Below are 19326 nucleotides of genomic sequence, written 5' to 3'. Positions count from 1 at the left end.
ACCTCATGTCTCTCTCCTTCTCGATGTGGTCAGTTCTCTGCAGCAGGCCCAGGGCAGCAGCGCTGTTGCTGACAAAAGACTTTCCATATATGCTCAGTCCAATATGGTAGCTGTCAGCCACCGCACCTACTGAGTTCTTGAAACCTGGCTTGTACTCTGGTGCTTGTATTTAAATTTAAGTTGAAGCCAATCCGGTAGACTTAAACTTAGCTTCAAAGCAGCTCCGGCCACTGAGACACCTGGGAATAAGCCAAAGGGGTGAAGTCTGCGGGAGGAGCCGAGCCCTGGGTGGGAGTTACATATAGGCAGAGTGAAAGCTCAGATGCACTGATCCAGGACCAGGCTTCTGGAAAGCCCCAGTCTCTCCTCATGGCCCAACCTCCCTGACTCTGCTACCTGCATCTCAGGCAGAGGAACCTGCTTGGTGCTTAGCTGGTCCTTAACACCCTCCAGGGCAGGCATCAGGCTGTGAGAAGTTTTGAATAATGAATGCAGTCAAGAAGGGTGCTGGCTTTTTCCATTCACTCGCTGAGCGTCTTCCCCAGTGGGTGGGTGAGGCACACAGTCATCACCCACCCCTAGAGCAATCTTCCCAGGGTGAGAACAGGCCCCCACCCCCGCCTTTCTTCCCTTGCCCACAGGAGGCTGAGAGCTGGCAGGAGGGGGGTGGGGAGGCTGCAGAGCCCTGCCTTAGAATTCCAAGCACGGAGCCACAGCTAAGGTTCTCTTCTCTTGTTTTCTAGCCACTGTTTATTGAGCTCATCTTCCAGGTACTGTGCTAAGTCACATAAGCGTTTATTCTCCACTGGTCCTAGGAGGTGAAATCAGCCCTGGGCTCAGAAAAGCTACGTGACTTGTTCCATCCAAGCCAGCAGCATCATGATCTGTTTTGATCTCAATGTCCAAACTTTTATCAAAAGCACTGTCTTCTCCTTCTGGGTTAGCAGGCCAGATGGGTACCTTTTGGAATGACTTTGGAGGAAGAAAAGGTGTATGGACCAGCAGGATTGTCAGCTTCTGCTAGTGCCCAGGAAACTGTCACTGAGTAGACATTCCTTAGCCAGTGACTCAAAACCGAAGGATGCTTAATCAAAGTTTAGTCTGACATATGGAGAACTGGCAGGAGATTAATTTAATATCACCTCATGTTGAAACCCTCACCCCCCCCCCCTCCCGCCTCGTTCCTCCTCTCTTGGTCTCTTTCCAATCTGTTTTCATTGGCATCTTCAACTAGGAGCAGACAGAACCAAGAGAAGCACCAAGAAAGGCATTGCCTGACGCCAGCTGTGATCTCTGGGCAAAGGCCGGGCTCTCTGGACCAGCGGAATGCAGGAAACTACCCAGAAGCACCTGGGAGCTGGTCTAGAATGAGGGTGGCAAGGGTGGTCTCAGTTGTTGGCCTGGAGTGGCGACATGTGACTGCTTCCTGGGACCTTGAGTACTTCTTTAGTAAGATTCTACATAAGCCTCCAGCATCCTCATCTCTCCACTGTGATTGGTTGTGACCATCATCCACTGACCCTTGCTTACTGTCTGCTCCCTCCCCCTCCTCGTCTATTTTCTTGCTCTCTCCTATGCTCTCTCAGACACAGGTTCTGGCCTGGATCTCACTGTTCTTGTTAGTTATGCGATTTCTTATTCCTACTGGGAGATTTCTTGTCCCTTTTGGAGTTTACCTTCTGTCTGTAGGTGGAAAAAGGAAGATCCTGGAGCTAAGGAGCAGGCAACAGCCAGGCCTGATAAAAGGCCCTAAGGAGTCCTAGGGAAAGGTGGTAGCTTGGCCTCTGCTCTTCTTTTTGTGGCCGGTAGGTGGTGCTAGATGCTAGCCCAGGCCCAGCTGGGGCCTTGGAGGAGCTAACTGCTGTTCTGTCTTACAGGAAAGACTCTGCCAGACATGAAGAAGCTCTGACAGTAGGGACTCCGTAGCTGATTCAGGACACTGGAGGTGCTACGAGTATGCTGTTGTTTCTTGTCTCCAAGCTTTGCAGCTCTTAGAGTCTGGTCCCTATTAAGGAACTGGAAACCAGGTGCAGAGTAGAACAACTGGGTAGCAGACATTTGCCTGTAACATTGCAGGGAGGAGTAAAGAGTCTTTCCCTTGCAAGCTCAGAACAAGCTTGACCTCACCCCATTTGGGACAGCTAGGGAGGCTAGACATACAGAGAACTGTTTCTGGAGTCGCCCTCAGCAGCAGAGCGAATGGGGTCTTATTCTGCAATCAACTTCTGAACCGTGTGTGCCTACTGAAGGTCTGGCACACAGTGTGTGCTTCACTAAATGAACGAATGATGGAGGAGTTCAGATTTTCCTCCTGGATTTACCCTCTGGATATATTTAGGAATGCAGCCAGTTCCTCTGCAGAGAGATTTCAGGAGTGGCTTAATAGGAAGGATGGACCTTGGAGGCCCACGTAGCTGTAGCTGTGACCTTCACATTTGTCTGGTGAGGAGATTTCTTTTTCTTCACTGCGTGAGCATCTACTGAATATCCATCAAGTATTTGGTACATCTTTCTAAACTCCAAAATCTCCTGTCTACAAATATGCCCCCATCAGACCAAAAGAAAGAAAGAAAGAAAGAAAGAAAGAAAGAAAGAAAGAAAGAAAGAAAGGAAGGAAGGTCTGGTGTCTCTTTGTAGAGTTTGGGGATATTGGCTTAGCTCTCTAGGCTAAGCCAGAGCTTGGGAAAATGGGTAGACTTTTGGAGTTGGCCAGTGAGAAAATGGAAAGATGGGTGTCTGTCTGGTAGGCCCTGGGGTATTGGGTCTCAGTGCACATAGCCAGTGTAGACAGAAGGGAATAGTATCTAAGTAGGCACTTGAGCAAGCATTGAAATGGCTTTGCTGGTTGTTTTTTCTGGGCTGAGAGTCAAACTCTGCCAAGTGCTTGGTTTTACTGAGGGCTTGATGGAGGCAGGTCAGTCAGAATTGTGGCTAAGACAAGTGCTTGGTTTTACTGATGGCTTGATGGAGGCGGGTCACTCAGAACTGTGGCTAAGGGAGATGGGAAAGGGGCAGATAATTCGTGTGATCCTTAAACACCCAGCGTCACAGTGAAGCCGTAAATGAGTGAGGCGTGGGGTAGCTGGGGTAAAAGCAACGGTCTGTCAGAAAACTGACTGTAGGTGGGAGGGGAGGCTTCATAGCTGCCCATGCAGGGGAACCCCTGTGCTTCAACCACCACAAAGAGAAATGAGTGAAGGAAGAGCTCAGAGTGAGAGCTGAGCTCTGGGCAGCTCTGGTCACCCACTCTTAGGATGTTCTAGGGAACACCTTCAGGATTTATTTAATAACAGCTCACATTGAAGCCTTTGCCTTGCTCCTTCTCTGTCTGCTTGCTTCCAGTCTTTATCTCCCACCTCCAGAGCCATCTATTAAATGGCACGATATGCTGGAAACAAACTCCAAGCAGGACCGGGAGATTCACAATCAGCTCACTAGAGAAGCCATAGAAGAAACCGAGCCCATCACCCTGGAGAAAACAAGACCCGGAGTGGAGTGATTCCATCCATGTTGGGATGAGCACTGAGCAGATACCGTGTGGTCGGAGAAGGTGAGCTCCCCAGAGACCAGCAAGTCCAGGATGGAGATAGAGGACAGGTTGGAAGTCCCACATCTCTCTTCAAGTCTCACAGACCAAGAGCCAGTGGGTCGCGCCATCCTTCTGTATGCTGGAGCTTCCTTAGGGCCACTTAGCTGTAAATTCAAGCAGCTGTAAAGGTCACTGGCCTTATAGCCCCACCTCTCCCACTGGCCCAGTGGTGCTGTACCTAAGTTCTTAGCCGAGGTCTGACTACTAATTAAGCTGAATTCCCTTAGGCCTCTGGATAAGAACAAGGCAAGGCCAGCAGCAGAACTCCTGTGCTCTTGGCTCAGAGAAGGCTCCAGCTATGTCCCTCCTAATTCCTTCCCGGGAAGAAGGCAGGCTTCCTGTGTGAGCCATGTTACCTTGAACAAATTAGACAGTCTTTCCAAGCCTCAGCATGGATACCTGCAGAGGAGTGGCAGGTTGCTTCACAGGCTATTGGTGGGAACCATCCTCTTCTATTGCAGTATAGGGCTCCAGAAGGTACAGAGAGCTGGCCTACCATTAGCTTCCTCTGGGTGGAGACCCTCTCTGGATATAGAACTTTCAATACTAAATATGGAAAGTAATGGGCAAACCAGGACAAACTGGTCACTTTAGCTAGGGTCCCATCTTTTTCTCCCCTTGCCTCCTGGCCAGTCTTACGGTTAACTCAAAGCTAAAGACATCTGGAGACAGACATTAAGGACTGAAAGTCTGTCAGCACTGGTGTCATCTTGCCCTCTCAGAGACCAGTGCCAACTAAGGGGTTTCTTCATCTTAGTGGGATAAGTTTGCTATGCCCCTTCTCATCTGGTAACTCTTCATATCCCCTTATCAATCTTTAAATCAACTGGTGTTTTCTGTTTGTTACTACTATAGTGGAGCCTAGAATCCTGGGCTGTCCACTGCAGGACAGAAGAGGGAGAGAAGAAAGAGGAAGAGGAGGAGGAAGAGGAAGAGAAAGAAGAGCTGCTATATGCTCAGGTTGAGCCTGCAGTCCCTGTAAACACTCTGTGCCTGTGGTTTCTAAGTACTTAGGTCATATTCTCAGAGATATCCTTTTCTTTCTAGGATATATAATGTTGACATTGGACTTAGTACATTCCCATTGTCAATGTCAAATGACATTCCCCAAGGCAAGGCAAGGCAAGGTTCTGCCACACATGCCTTCACTTGACTGTATCAAGGATCACCTTGTTTTTTTTTTTTTTTTTTTTTTTTCAAGTTCTATCCCTGGGATCCAAAGAAAGATTCCTGGGAAGGAAGTGGGGGTGGGGAGGGAAAGGATAGAAAATGTCCTTTCAGGTTTCACGCAATATCTGCGAGATCAGCACGTGGATAGAGCACATGCTGGGTCCTGTGTTCTGTAGAAATGCAGCAAGAGGCAGACATATACACAACAGCCTCTCAGCCCAGGAAGGTCTAACCTATAGAAGGCTGAGAGGCTGACAGGAGGACCTGGCACAGAGGAGTCCTTGCCAAGGAGGTGAGATACCCTGAGCTCTTTTAGAGGTGGGATTCTGGCAGGCAGAAGCTGTGGGGCCCAAGTGCCAAGATGTATAAAGTAAGGACATGGGAGACAGGAGAGGCTAGGGCCCACGTGTTGTGCACAAGGGTTAGGCTCTTGGCAGTGAAGGCTGTTAGAGGAAGAAAAGCTGGATTGTGGAAGGCGTTGGCATGGGCCTGGGGCTTAGGATCAAAGAGGGTTTAAAGCAGGAAAGAGTTAGGGATTCCAGCCATGTTTTGACAAAATGTCAGTTCCCAGGACTTCTACCTCGTGCTGTGGTTTCCTCTTTTTTTTTTTTTTTTTTTTTTTTTTTCCACAAGGAGCTGGGCCAGCCATCTCCGATCAGAACATCCCTGTCCTTTCCACACCGGGAGGAGGAAGCCTGGCTCAGCTCAAGTGAGGCTCTAGCCATTGGCTCCTGTCCACTCCCAGACTAGGAGTAGCTGAGCCCAAGGCCAAGGTCAAGGCCAAGGCTGGAGTTGGCTGTTCTGTTCTCTCTTTGGGGAAAGAGTCTGTTTCTCCATAGCCATAGAGCAAAAAGTTCAACCTGGCATCTTGGCCCAGGAGCAGCATCTCCCAGCTCCTCCTGCATGCCCCTCCCACTTTGATTGTACCTTTCTCCCTTCATGCTTGTCCCTGCCTGTCTCTCCCCACTCTCCTTGCTACACTCATCATTCTGCCTGTTTCTCTTTCTCATTCTTCATAGCTCTCTCACTCTCTCTGTCTCTGTCTCTCTGTCTCTGTTGCGCTCTCTCTCTCTCTCTGTGTGTCTATATAGATGTGGATGCAGGCATATGTGTGTGTGTGTGAGTAAATGTACATTTGTGTGCACATTGGAGGGTGACTTTGGGTGTAGCTCCTCAGGAGCCATTCCCTGTGTTTGTTTGTTTGTTTTTTAAGGCCAAATGTCCCATTAGCCTGGAGCTAGTTTGGCTGCCCAGACAATGAGCACCCCAGATCTATCTGTCTCTACTTCCCCGCAGCTGAGATTACAAGCATGTATCACCATGTCTAGCCTTTTTAACATGGGTTTGGGGATCAGACTTAGGCACTCAGTTGCATGACAAACACTTTTCCTCATGGACCATCTCCCCATCCCTTCACCTGCTTTTTAGACTTGACAATGGAGGTCCTTCTCTCCTCCCCTTGCCTCTGCTGGGCCCCACTGCTTCCAGGCCATATTAGAGGTGTGTCCCTGAGATCTAACAGACCCTTCTTGCTGTGTAACCTCAAGCTAGCAGCTTAACCTCTCTGAGCATTTTGTTCTTCTAGAAAGAAGAGCGGCCATGGAGAGCTCGCTACACGGGGAATGGAGTGTCTCAGTGCTCTGCCACATAGGGCTGAGCTGTCCTTGTTCTGAGTTGACCTTACTCCCTCCCTGTTTCAGTTGTGGGTGAGATGAGCATCTCTGGGACTTTTGAGGAGGCCAGGAGTGTCTAGAAAGTGATGGGCAGCTTAGCGGCATGATGTTCCTTGCTGGGCCTCTTTGGATGCTGCTAGCCTTTCATATTGCTTCTGTATTTCCCTTCCAGGGTAGCGAGGAGACAAACCAGGAAGTATCAGCACCCACCTCTGCCCTCAGGTGGACAGCTGTCCTGCCCCAGCCAGGCTTCATGCCTGTCTACAGAAGACAGGTTCCATAAAGCCAGGGTAGATGACGGACTGGGGCTGAAGGGAGCTACAGCACTGTTCGAGAAAGGGCCAGCGTTTGCTATGATGCCTATGTGTGGTCCATTCCATCCTCTCTAGTTCACCTAGCACTGGGTCTGAAACTAGAGACTGGTAGACATATGGATCCCAGGATTTTTTTCCCTGTGGTGGTCGGCTTCCAGGGTGGGGCTGCAAGCAATGGGAGAGGGAGGGTCATCTGCTAGGATCCCAGGGCAATTGGACCTCAACAAGGGTGGCTGCTCCTTGTCTTCTTCTTCTTTCCATGGACTTATAGGGGGCCAGAAACAAGGCTAGCAGTAAGAGAGCCAGCAGTGGTGTCACAGGCTCCTCTCTGGATGTAGGCAAGGTAGCCCCTATGTTGTAGCTGTTGCCTGGCAAACATGGTGTCTCAGAAAGGCAGAACTTTCAAAACCCCCACCTTAGTCCTGGTTACAGACTTAGGTTAGTCACCAAGAACTCACTACGTAGCCCAGGCTAACCTCATGCTCCAAGAGGTTTACTGGCATGAGCTAACACTTCCAGCTAAAGCAGGTCATGTTACAGTTAAGAAAAATGCCACCCATATGAGAGCAGACCTAGTTACCAGGGTCTAAACACGAAGTGGCTGGCACAGGATGAGAAGCCTAGCGGATGAAAGAAACGAATAAATAAATGAAGAAGGCTACCAATCCCTTGGCTCTTCCCAGTGACAATACGTCTCTCCCTACCATGCTAAAGGAGCTGGCTTTCTGGTCTCTTATGACAGAAGAGGCACAGTATGATTTTTGAGACATGGTCTCACATAGTTGGCCTTTAACTTACTACGTAGTCCAGGATGATCTCGAGGTTTAGATCCTCCTGCCTCCATCTCCCGGGTGCTGGGATTATAGTAATGTACCACCATATCTGATTTGTATGGTTCAGGTGCTTGATAAACCCAGGGACTCACGCATGTCAGGCAAGCACTGTACCACTGAGCTATACTTCTAGCCTCTTAGGCTGAGTTCTTGCCTGGCCTTTGGTAGTTGCCTGAACTGTACCAGATTCTCTTTTCATCCTCATTGGATCTTTCTGAGAGGAGGGATTCTGCAACTGAAAGAATATTCCAGATCTGCTCCAGTTCAGCCCTGTAGTCAGCTGGAGGGAAATGGGAGGCTTTTCTGCCCATTGGTCCCCAGCATGCAGTCAGCAAATTGGCCATCCTTAGGAAAGGTCAGCTGAATCAGCCACCCCACCCCCCTGCAAGAAACGTGCCTGGTATTTTTAGAAGCCTTTCAAGTTCCCGAGCTCAGCAAGACACACTCTGAACCTTTGCCTATCCAACCCCAGTCCCAGCTCAACTCCAGATCAGCCTGGCCCAAGCCAGGCCAGGCCAGGCCAGGTCTGCTTCTGCCCAGTTCAGCCCAGACACACTTTCTCAATCAAGTTAGTGGAGGCAGCTGTGTGAGAGGAGAGGGCCAGGTGGGATAATCCTGGCATCCTTTAGATGGTAAGATATGACCCAAGGTCCAATCTGCTACTCAGTTTATCACCGGGCCCTGAGAAAACCCCGTCTCCTATATCATTCCCAGCTGTGCAGTGGATAAGTCATACCTTTAGGTCCATTTAGAAGAGAAGAAGGATAAATAGAAATTCAATCAACAGTCAAAAGTGCTGTACTCTGGTGGATTCCGGGTAAATTCTTGTAAGGCCTGGATGAGGTCGTGTTAGAGAATTTTGTGTTCCTTGGAAAGAGATACTTAAAGAGATGAAGTCATAAAAATCCTTCATGGAATAAGATTGTGCTTAAAAGGCATCTTTCCATTTGAGGAGGGAGATATGTGGTCTAGGACAGGCTGGGAGGCTTTGGGACATGAGGTTCTGAAGACTCTAGCCATATTACTTCTCTTATTGTAATAGGTTGAGGAAGGATACTGGAATAGAGACATCTTTGGCTCTGGTCCTCTCTAGGTGGCCTTTGGGCATCATTGAGTTATCTTGGGCCTGATTGTTTACCTATAAATTGGCAGGGTTGGAGAAGGAGATGTTTGCACTAAACATTCTCTGAAATTGGTCAGCTTCCATTGGATTGGAGGGGTTTGTGGCAGTTCCCCAGAGCTCTTCAAAGGCACAAGACAGCCAGGGCTATACAGAGAAACCCTGTCTCAAAAAAAACCAAACACCAAACCAAGACAAAAAAACCCAAACAAACAAACAAACAAACAAACAAAAAAGGTACCCTTGTATTGGGATCCTGTTTTGTCCCATGGAGATGTTTCAAAACATTAAGTTAGGTCAAAACATAAAGGACTATATACAGTGGGGAAAACCCCTTAAGAATCTAAAAGAGAAAATCTGAGTCTTTAAAGATGTTTCATGCCCGCCGCAGTCTCTTCCTAAACTCTACGTCCTCTTTAGCCTTTGGAGGCTTCTGGTTGGAAGAGTCTGAAAGCCATGGGGTTTGGTTAATTTCCAAATAACATTTTAAATGTTACCGTTGTAGTATTATGTGATCTGTAATATTATCATTCCTATTGTTTTTGCTATGTGTGTGAGCAGGCAGGGCTTATAAATAAACTGACCTCTTAGAGAGGTTTAGTACTGTCTTGGCTCTTCTTAGAGTCTCAGGACTGGAAAAGCCAGTGTTTTGAAGTTGAAAGGGAAGTGGATTGTCTACTTGGGAGGGTGGGGAGGGGGACGAGAGGAGTGGGTGTCAAGGAAGTGGGGTTGTTATTAAAAAATGCTCTATTCTGTAGTCCTTGTATTGGTTAATGGGTTAAAATCACAGCTTCTAATTCAGTCTGGCACAGGGAAATGAAGTTTCCCAAGCCTAACAGCCTTTCCTAAGTGCTTCTTTTGCCCCTTGTACTGGGAAATTTGCTTTCTGCTGTGATAAAATGCTTGACAAAAGCTACAAAAGGAAGGAACTAATGCTGCATTTTGGTTCTTGGCTTGAGGAGATATTGTCTACAATATTGCAAATATAGAATATATATAATAATAATTTTAGCATAATTATATAATTATTAACACAATAATATCAATAATGTTATTGTTAATTATAAATAACTATATTATTCTTTCTATGTATATATGTATATATGTATGTGTGTGTGTGTGTGTCTCCATCTCCATAGCAGTGGGCATGTGAGATGGCTGGTCACACTGTGTCCATAGTTATGAAGTGGAAAGAGGACTCTGCTAGACTTCCTCCTGTTTTTATTCATATTAATTCCAGGTTCCAGGCCTATGGCCTGGCACTGCTGAAATTCAGGGTGGGTCTTTCCTCCTCTGTTAAACTTCTCTAGAAAAGCTCCTACGAACACCCCCAGAGGTGTGCTGTCTAGGAGGCTCCAAATCCAGGGTAGCAGATGATGAAGATCGTCACACCTCCAGTCCCAGGTATGGCCTTCACCCTGCACATCTCTTGTACAGCCTGCATCTGTCTGCTTCTTTCTCCTGACCTACACCAACGAATGCACACCCAGCCCCTTGTGGGTGCCCCTGCCCTTGTATCCAGCCTCCTCCATCCCTGCTTCCCCATGTTCCCCTGCCCTGCTCCACACTTGCAGGATGCCCCATGGCTGGAGGCTCCGGACACTCTGGGCACACCCCCTAGTGGGCCCACAGGTGCTGATTTCAACCCTTGTGTTCTCCATCTCTCTGTCACTGCCCATAGCCTACCCCGGCTTCAAGCACACACTTGTTCACCTCGAGTAAGATCAAAAATAAACTCTCTGGAAGCTGTTCAAAGGCTAATGTGCCTCCTCTCCTCATTATTGATTTGTTTATTACAGATGCTTGGGTAGGATATTCGATGAGGCTGCCGTGCCAGGGCTCCTTTAACAATCCTCGCCCTTTGCCGGGAGCAAGCTGGCCTGATGAAATCTTGGAAAGGCTTACCAGGGTACTAGGGAGATCCATCCATGGAAAAGTTTTGGACTGGCTAGTTTGTGGTCCTGGCTTAAGCCTATGCTAGCCCTGACTCCACCTAGAGACCACAGCCAGGTCTCCCCTCCTGTCTTTTCTTCCCTCTAGTGATAAACTTACTGTGGGGATACAAAGAGACAGTTCCCCTGAAAAGCAAGGCAGCATCTCTTTCCCTTCCTACCTCACTAGGGGGCAGCTGAATGTAGGAAGTGGCTCTACTGTTTAGAAAGACTTAGGTTGAAGACTCCTCTGATAGGACTCTAGCTGGGTAACCCGGGACAAGTGACTGAGCCTCTCTGAACCGGCTTTCTCATCCATAAAGCAAAGCAGTTGTGCAGATTCAAGGACATTGTGCTCATAAGGAGTCTAGGAAGTGTTGTGCATAGAAGTCAGTCACTGCTTTGGGGGTCACAATTGTCACCTTATTCATTGTCACTGTCATCCTGCCTGTCTTCATCCCAGGATCATAGGAATGACTTACTTATATGGCACAGCTTCTGGATGACCCCCCCCCCCCCGCCCCAAGTGACACACACAGCAGAGCCCTGGGGAAACTATGACATCTTCACGAAGATCACCAGGTCCCTGGCGACAGGGCTGTTTGGACATGGACCTTCCTATTCTCCCAGCAGAGGCTGTGCAGGGGGAAGGTGGCTTTTGTCAAAGGGAGACAGGGACAGTGTTGGGGGGAAATACCTCTGGCCTGTCTTTCTTGAGTCCTGAGAGGGATTCTTGTATTTGAGACCTGGAAGGAGGCATCATGCAGTGTCCCCAACTTTGGGGTGTCACTTGGCTTTCATTGGCTGGATGAACCCATGGAGCCTGCATGCATGTTTCCAGGCTGGGCATCTATGACCTTCATCCCAAACAGCACATTCATTAACAACCCTGGGAACTGACCAAGCTGCAGCCAGAGCTCAGCAGGGCCAGGCCCACACCTATTTCAACCTTCACTCCCTTCCCAACCTCCATCCCGGAACTCCCTGGGCTGGGCTTTTTGTTCCCTGGTTCCCAGGCAGTGCAGCTGGTGCTGTAGGCTGGGGAGGGGGCGGAGGACGAAGCAGAAAGTCTGTGGGAGGGAGCTGTCTCTTAGTTCCAAAGGCGAGCAAAGGCTGTAACTGCCCCCTCCTCCCAACATGATGCTTCCCCTAATTCCCACACTGGTGTCTCAGCAAATAAGGCTAATTTTTTTTCCCCATTTGCTCATGATAGCTACTTAAATGTGTGTACGCTGCTCCTAGTAATTGTCAGAGCTGCGAGAAAATTAGAGCAGATTTGGTGTATTCCTAGTTTTGAGTCCCAGTTCTGTTGGCAGATATCTGGTCTCTTTTTCTCTGAGCCTGAAGACCTTGGGTGTCATCCCCTCAGTCCTCAGAGAGCTTGGATTCCTATTCTGCTTGTAGAGGCAAAAGCCAGGATGGCTTGTCCTGAGGAGGAAGGTCAAGGTTTGGGAAGACCCTGATGCAGAGGCCACAGAGAATAGTAGAAAGAAGCGAAGAGAGGGCTTTGATGAGTCAGGTTCTGAGTTGGGCTGATCATGCACCCTTCGTTATGCAGCTTCTAAACCATATAGCAAGGGCGTTTGTGAGAGACAGCTATGGGAATACCCATCAGGTGGGGAGGTGTCTAGGACATCAACTAGCACCTGCTGGAATGAGAGTTTGAACTGGATTTGCTTAGGGCCGAACCACACACTTTATTCTCCTTAGGAGGAAGAGGAGTGATGCCTGCTACGAATGGAGACTTTTCCTTGATTTTCCATGCCTGAGGAATCATGAGGTCAGGGAATAGCTGGGTAGCAGTTAAGGGGCAACACGCTAATGGAACGTCCTGTAAGCTGGGATTAGTGGCTGTCAAGTGGATGGTGCTGAGTGTTCTCAGGCTGTTTTCATGTGTCACCATATTAATCCCTATGATCCTTAGTCCCCCAAGTGACAGAGAAGCAAGTGTCAGATCAGAGGAACAAAGTTGCATGTTCAAGGTGACAAGGCCCAATATGTTCTCAATGCTAAATGAGTGGATCAGTTATAGAACTAGGCCCGAAAGCCAATGTTCTACAGTCTGAGCCAAAGGCTCAGGGCCAGGTCAGGGGGAAGGTGTGATGCAGACTTCTCAGCGGGGAGCAGGTGCTGAGAAGGTCAGTTGTGGGAGGTGGTGATGGCAGAGCAGGAGCCTGGGAGCTGAGCAGGAGTGGGAAGGGTTGGCAGGGGAGTGTAACAGGGTATAGTGGGGACCCCAGGAGTTGAGGAGGGCTGAATTGGGATGCATGGTTCAGAAGAAAGCTTTAGCTGTTTGCAGGGATGAGGACATGTGGTAAGGATGCTGAGCCTGGGCTGTGACCCAGGACCAGGCAGAAAGTGCACCAAGGGTATTGTTTCTGGAACCTACTCTTTCCAGCCTTTTTCTGACTCTGAGAACAGAGCCACAGAGCTTTCTGTGTCTAGAAGCCCCTTGACATTTTTCCTAACCATGGTGAAGTCTGTCGTTCTAGGATGGGGGCAGTAGTGAGCTACTCCACTCAAATCTTCCATTCTTAACTTCTCACAGAGATCTGTATGAGCTTTCAGGCAGCTCAAGCTTTCACTACATCACCCCGTCCCAGATGTGCGTTGTCAGTTCTGGAGGTAACAGCGAGGGAGGCTCTGAGAAGATACAGGCGGTCACAGGTCCTGTCCTTCCTGCACTTGCTGGTACCCTCCGGGTCCCTGAGGACACAGACACAGAACCCTGGCATGTGCCCGGAGAGACAGAGAACAGCAGGTGTGTAGAGCAACTACTCCCTGACCTTCTTCTGCAGAGTCCCTTAGCATGTCCTCAGCAATGCTTTGAGGAGGTTGCTCAGTCAGCACAGAGATTTTGGCAAGATGGTAAACCCCAAGACACTTCCATTTTAAAGTCTGGAGTAGAAGGACTGTCCCTCTGGGGATCAGGAAGGCTCCCAGACTCCCCACCTCTCCCTTTGTTATTCTTGCTTCTCTTTTCTGAAGAGAGAAGACTATATCTCTGGATGCCCTTGGGTTGGATTGATAAGAGGGAAATGGCCAGATGCTCCCAGGAGAGCTGCATGTAGTGAGTGTAGAGAGTGGGTGTGGGTGATCCTGAAAGTTGGGCGTAGTCCCCCAAGCCTCTTTATTCCCACTAGCCCCTGTCAACTAGCTGCCATAGACTCTTCTGGGAAGCTTACTCCTTTGGCTTTTGATTTTACTTGAGAAACAGAATACAGAGTGTGAGCGGCTTCTTTCCTGAATGCCCCGCCCACCAGAATCATCTGTGGGTGGCCAGCCACAGTGGGCATTTCCTTATCTGCTGGGGCAGGACCTAAGTGACACACTGGCTGGTGACAGCTACCGTCACGTGCATGTGCAGCCCTTCCTCCCTCTGCTGCATTGGATTCTCAGTCTCACCCCACTGTTCGCAGCTTGCAATGACTTGGCAAGGCTTGTCTTCTATAATAGAGACCAATGCCACCTCCCTATTTAGAGGGAGCAATAAACAGATGACTACTGGCATGGGACAGGATCAATATCTGTTGTTCAGGGAGAGATGCAGCCCTGTGTACTCTGCCTTGGGACCCAGGACTTGTCAGATGCCCTCTGGTAGCACCAATTCTGAGGTTTAGGGATAGAGTCGCAGAGCATCATGGGTGTTGCCAGCATCCCATGGCACTGGCAGTGGGGCTCACAGGCTTGCCAGGAACTTCTCTGCAACTGTAAGCGAGGTGAGCTTTGGGGAGGCAATGAGTTCCACCATCAATGGGTACCAGCTGCCGATACTTCCGGGCTGGGGCCGTAAAGCCCTTAGAAACTCTGAAAAGGAAAACGCAAAAGCCAGCACAGTATGCTTACTGGAGGGCAGGCATGGTTCAAAGCACCTTTCTATACCTGGTGAGTTAAAGACAGTTAGAGAAGTGGAAATTGAGGCATAGAGCCTATGTCACAGAGACTTATAGGAAGTAAGTTTAACTCTCAGCTACATGATGCTATATTTAGTCTCTTTATAGCTTTCCACTTCTTGGGTCCCGAGAGTTGGATCACTTGAAGCCTGTGGGATTTAAAGCCGTTGAAGACTTGAATGCATTGCCACATTTGGAGTGGGGGAGACCTAGAAAGCTGTGATTTTTGAAGTATAGGGAAATAACTGAGGTACTCCGCTCAGAGAGGTAGGAGGGAGGCCGGCAACCCTGTGCCTTGTAGAAAAGACGGTGGGTTTAGCATCAGCACCAGCATGGAAGCTTTAGAGAGGCTGGCTTCATCATTTCAGATTGAAGACTATTCGAGGAACACGGCAGCTTGGAACAAGGTGGGAGGCTTTGGGTAACACCGAATTTCCTGTCCCTGAGGATGTTCAAACAGGGGAGGCCTGGGAACAGGAGTATTCTGCTGAGAAAATTCCTGTACCAAGTTGGGTGGCTCTGGGTGATGGAGGTGTTCTGTTTCACCCAACATGGGCTGTGGGTCTGGCTTTCAGGGTAGGTAAAACAGGGTGCAGCCTCACCCAGATGTCAGTGGGAGGACCAAGAAAACCATCAAGGAATCTTCTTCAACTGACAGGAGTAAGAGATAAGGACACCCCCCTCCCCATCAACAGGTAGCTCCAACCTCCCAGTAGGTATTTGTCTAACATCTTAGAACTTGAGTTGAGGTCCTGAACTGGGGTGTCCTGTGCTTCAATTTTCTTGCTTTGTGGGGCTTACTTTGATGCTCAACTTGTCCACCTTCACAGATTCATTTTCGGCATCCAGATTTGGCTGAAGTTCTCTCCTTGGCCTCCGACTTTATGAATAGCATTGCGTGTTCTCAGTCTCTTGCATGGGCACCTCTTCTTCTAGCACAAGACAAGCTCTGTCTCTCCCAACACAGCTCTTCGGAACAACAAGTTCTTGGGAGCCCAGGTCTCCCACCGTCTCCTCAGGTGTTCGTCTGAACTGCCACTCGGGACCATTGCTCCTTTCCTAGCTCCCACTGAGAAACTGGGTCCTAAATCGGCCCAGGCTAGAAAGCTGTGCAGCATAGCTTCTCGGTTCAGACTGATATTGTAGGAGTAAGGCGTAGTGGGTGGATCCGCAATATTTAGGGTCTGGCCTCCATCCCAGAAATATGGCCACTGGCTCAGAAGTGTGGAGCCATTGGAAATGGGGATGTGGCAAGGTGAAAAGGGTGATCATTGTGTGTGTGTGTGGGGGGGTAAGAGGGAGAGTCTTAGAAAGCACTGGTTGTGGGGTCAGCACACTATGTTTTTTGCTTCCTGAATTTCTACTCCCTTCCTAGGTACAGGGACTTTGAGCTGCTTTGAATCCTTCCTCTGAAGTTATGGGCATTCATAGTCTGGAGCGGATTTCTTTAAGAAAGAGACATGTGCTTGATTTCTGTAGATAAATGGGGAGCAGAAGGAGCTCTGTGCCCTGTTAGGCAGCCCTGTCTGACCTATACGGTTGGAGATTTCCTTGGAACCTTTGGAAGCCCTTGGCATCTTCTTTAAGCCCTTGCATCTGCCTTGCTGGGAAAGCTTTCTAAGTTCTACATTTTGTATAGGGAAACAAACAAACAAACGTTGTTCCTTCTTGTCCCTTCTTGGTCAGCAGGGGGTTGGAGGGTTGGTGTGCACTCTCCAGCTTCCTCATTTAGGAAACTCCATCTGGCAGCCGAGAAGATGGGGACAGATTATCCTGATTGTCTGGATGCTGAGATGAGTCATATGTCCAGGACACAGAGGCCACATACTGGGAATTCAGGATGATATGACAAGCCCTTCTTCCCTGTCAACCAGGACGTTCTCAGCAAGATGACAGCATGGTTTGAATGCCCTGGGTAGTACCTGTTGACTGAGAGGAGGGCATCTGTCCCAGGGACTCTGTCCTAGCCCCTTACCCATTTCTGGCTTACTTTGACTGCTTTTCTGTGGGCTGGAGGCGTTTCACTGATAGTGGAAGTTTAAAGATCTTCTCTCTCTCTCTCTCTCTCTCTCTCTCTCTCTCTCTCTCTCTCTCTCTCTCTCTCTGTGTGTGTGTTCATGTTTATGCACATGTATGTGAGTGTATGTGAAGTCCAGAAGTTGATGTCTGGTGTTTTCCTTGCCCTATTTTTTGAGACAGGGTCCCTCACCGAATCTTGCTGGCCAGCTAACACCTAACACCAGAGGTCTTCTTGTCTCTACCCTCAGCAGTGCACACTGTTAAATAAATCCATTTTTTTTTAAAAACATGGGTGCTGAGTCTTCATGCTTGTGTGATCAATACTTTATTGATGACAGCCATCTTGCCAGCCCCAAAGTTCTGGTTTTGCAGGCACCCGAGACACTCGTTTATTCCAACTGGATGCTTCTGGGAACCTACATGGAATCCCTGTTCCTTTCTAATGAGTCCCTTCATCCAAGGCTTGTGGAGAGCCAGAGATGATTCGAGCTATAGGGGCTCTGAAGCTGCCCCCACCCCATGCCTGTCAATCACCCAGGGGAACTTCTTAAAATGTTTGGTTTGGGAAGTCTCTGACGGGGCCCAAGGAGTTGTATTACAGGCTGGCAGGGACTGTGGATGTCACAGTTAAAGGAGAGCAAAGACCTGGTTCCATGTGGTCATCTCATGGATTTGAAAGCTGAGGCCCAGAGTATAAGTCTATTTGTTCATGGTCATACGTAGAACTCTGCTTTTTCCACTTGCATTAAAAAAAAAAAAGAGCCTTCTTCATTTTTAAGCTTTACTTCCTAAGTGGGCTCAGAGCTCCTAGCACCTTACCTTCATCCTACCCATGGTCAAGAATGAAAGGCCTTTTGTCCAATCAGAGTCCCTTGCTTCACAGCCTGAATTTTCACTCTCTGAAGAGGTTTCCAAAGTTTTGCTTTGCAACCCAGACTTATGGATAGCATCCTTTCTTTGCAGGCAGTAATAAAAATCATCCTTGTCTTTAAAAATGGGCGGGGCACCCTTTAAGACACAACTATGCTTTTCTCCTTGTTGGAGCTCTACTAAATCCCCGCAGGCAGTCAGCTACTCTGTCTCCCTGGGGTAGTCTGGGAAATGCTTCCTATTTCTCCTCTGCTATCTCCCAAGAGAGGCCAAGTTCCAGTGTGCTGGCTACACCTTAGTCTCCCTGCCTCTCAGAGAACCCCAAAGTCACTCAGAATGGCACTTGAAGTGTCAGGGAGATTCCCAGTGGACAAGGACATCAGGGACTGGCCTGCAGCCAGTAGGTTCTGGTTTGAGAGTCTAAGGCTGTCTCCACTCTGTCCCCTCCTGCTGGCGGGAGGGCAAAATGCCATTCTGGGGACAAGGCCATCATGGCGACAGGGTGTAAAAGTCTCACTGGGGCAAAAGGAAGTCAGAGTGTAATGAGAAGTCGGGGAAACTGCCTTTTATAGGCATGCTCTTTTCTTTTCCTCCTTTCACCCAAGTTTACTCCCAGCAAAAAGTGTTACTGCAAGCCATCGGGTCTGTCTGTCGGTGGCACTAGGGGCAGGCTGGTGGCACCGCAATACCCCTTCCCCCATCTTGCCTGCAAGTTGCATGACCTGCATTGGAATCCACAGGGGGGCGGGGGAGAATCCTTTCAGATCCTGGATGCTGTTGAATTCAATGTATTTTGCTTCCCTGCCTGCCCTCACCCAAGCTCGGGGAGGAGAGCGCTGCTTTCTTCTGCGTGTGAATGCTGTAGTGTGTCTGCCTGCTCGGATTCCCCTAACCCTTTCTTCTCCTTTCCCACAGCAAAATCTCAGGCTTTCTCAGGAAATAGCTCGCATTTGGCATATTTATATTTGCATTTTATTTTTAAAACAATCCTATCAAGGCAAAAAGCGGGGGCTATACTTCTCTCCCCATCAGGTCTAAACTTGCCTCGAAGGCTGCACCTGTTTTGAGCCCCTACCAGGAAGGGGTGTTTGTGGGGGAGGGAAAGAGGAGGTTCTGTGCCCCCCAAATCATCCGGAGAGAGCAGTCCGCCCACCCCCTCACCAGGCTGCCAGCTCGGCGCACCCGAGGGCTGAGCCCAAGAAGCTGGCCTCCGACGGTGCTGGCGTGGTGCTTGCCAAAAAATGCCCTTCGCATCTCAATTTCCTGGCCGCTTCTTTCGCATGCATCGCTCGCCCTGGGCCACCTCGGTTCTCCAGCGCAGTCCTGCAGGCGCCCCTTCCCTCTTTTTCTCCTTCTCTGGTCCCTGCTTGTCCAAGGCGGAACCCATAACGCACCACCAAGAAGGAGCAATATGCTCAGGGGCACTCAGTGTGCCATGCCACGCAGTCCCCTCCCAAGCTGAGCCCAGCTCCCGGGACTCTTGATTACCCAAATGAGTGTCATTCAGATCTAGGTCTGCACGTCTGCGGCCGGCGTCCCTGGCTGCCTCGCTCGGGTTCCTGTGCGCTTCTGATTCCCGTCACTGTCCGTGAGCCCGAGACCCTCACTCAGGCTGGGGAGCACCCCGGGTCACCTGGGCCACGCTCATTTCGCTTCCTCCCGCGGAGGAGATTGCAGCAAAACCGGGCAGCACGAGGGCCAAAAAGTGGAAGGGAGAACGCCTTTCGTGTTGCTCAGCCAGCTTGCCAACTCTCCCTCCCTAACGCCGACCCTCGGAATCCCAACTGCAACTTTTCCTTTCCGTCTCGTTTTCCCCTCGGCTGCAGCGAGCGGGCGCGGGCGTGGAGCGGGCGGGCAGCGGCGCGGCTGCGGGTGGCGGTACCGGCGAGAGCCGAGAACCGGCGAGTGGGTGGG

The 19326-nt window shown here is 49.6% G+C and overlaps 1 long non-coding RNA gene across 1 annotated transcript in view; it reads left to right on the top strand.

The window, feature by feature from the left end:
• The window catches only part of LOC110299491, a 148849-nt gene extending 138392 nt beyond the window's left edge, over positions 1-10457 (top strand). The window contains exons 7-8 of the long non-coding RNA XR_002378462.1: positions 3363-3550; positions 10010-10457. This is a non-coding gene — a long non-coding RNA (uncharacterized LOC110299491). The remainder of the gene's footprint in view (positions 1-3362; positions 3551-10009) is intronic.
• The last annotated feature ends 8869 nt before the right edge of the window (positions 10458-19326 follow it).

This window comes from Mus caroli, chromosome 7, assembly GCF_900094665.2.
Source record: "Mus caroli chromosome 7, CAROLI_EIJ_v1.1, whole genome shotgun sequence".
NCBI lineage: Eukaryota > Metazoa > Chordata > Mammalia > Rodentia > Muridae > Mus > Mus caroli.
Note: the sequence above shows the minus strand (reverse complement) of the source record. Positions and strands in the feature narration are given on the sequence as shown.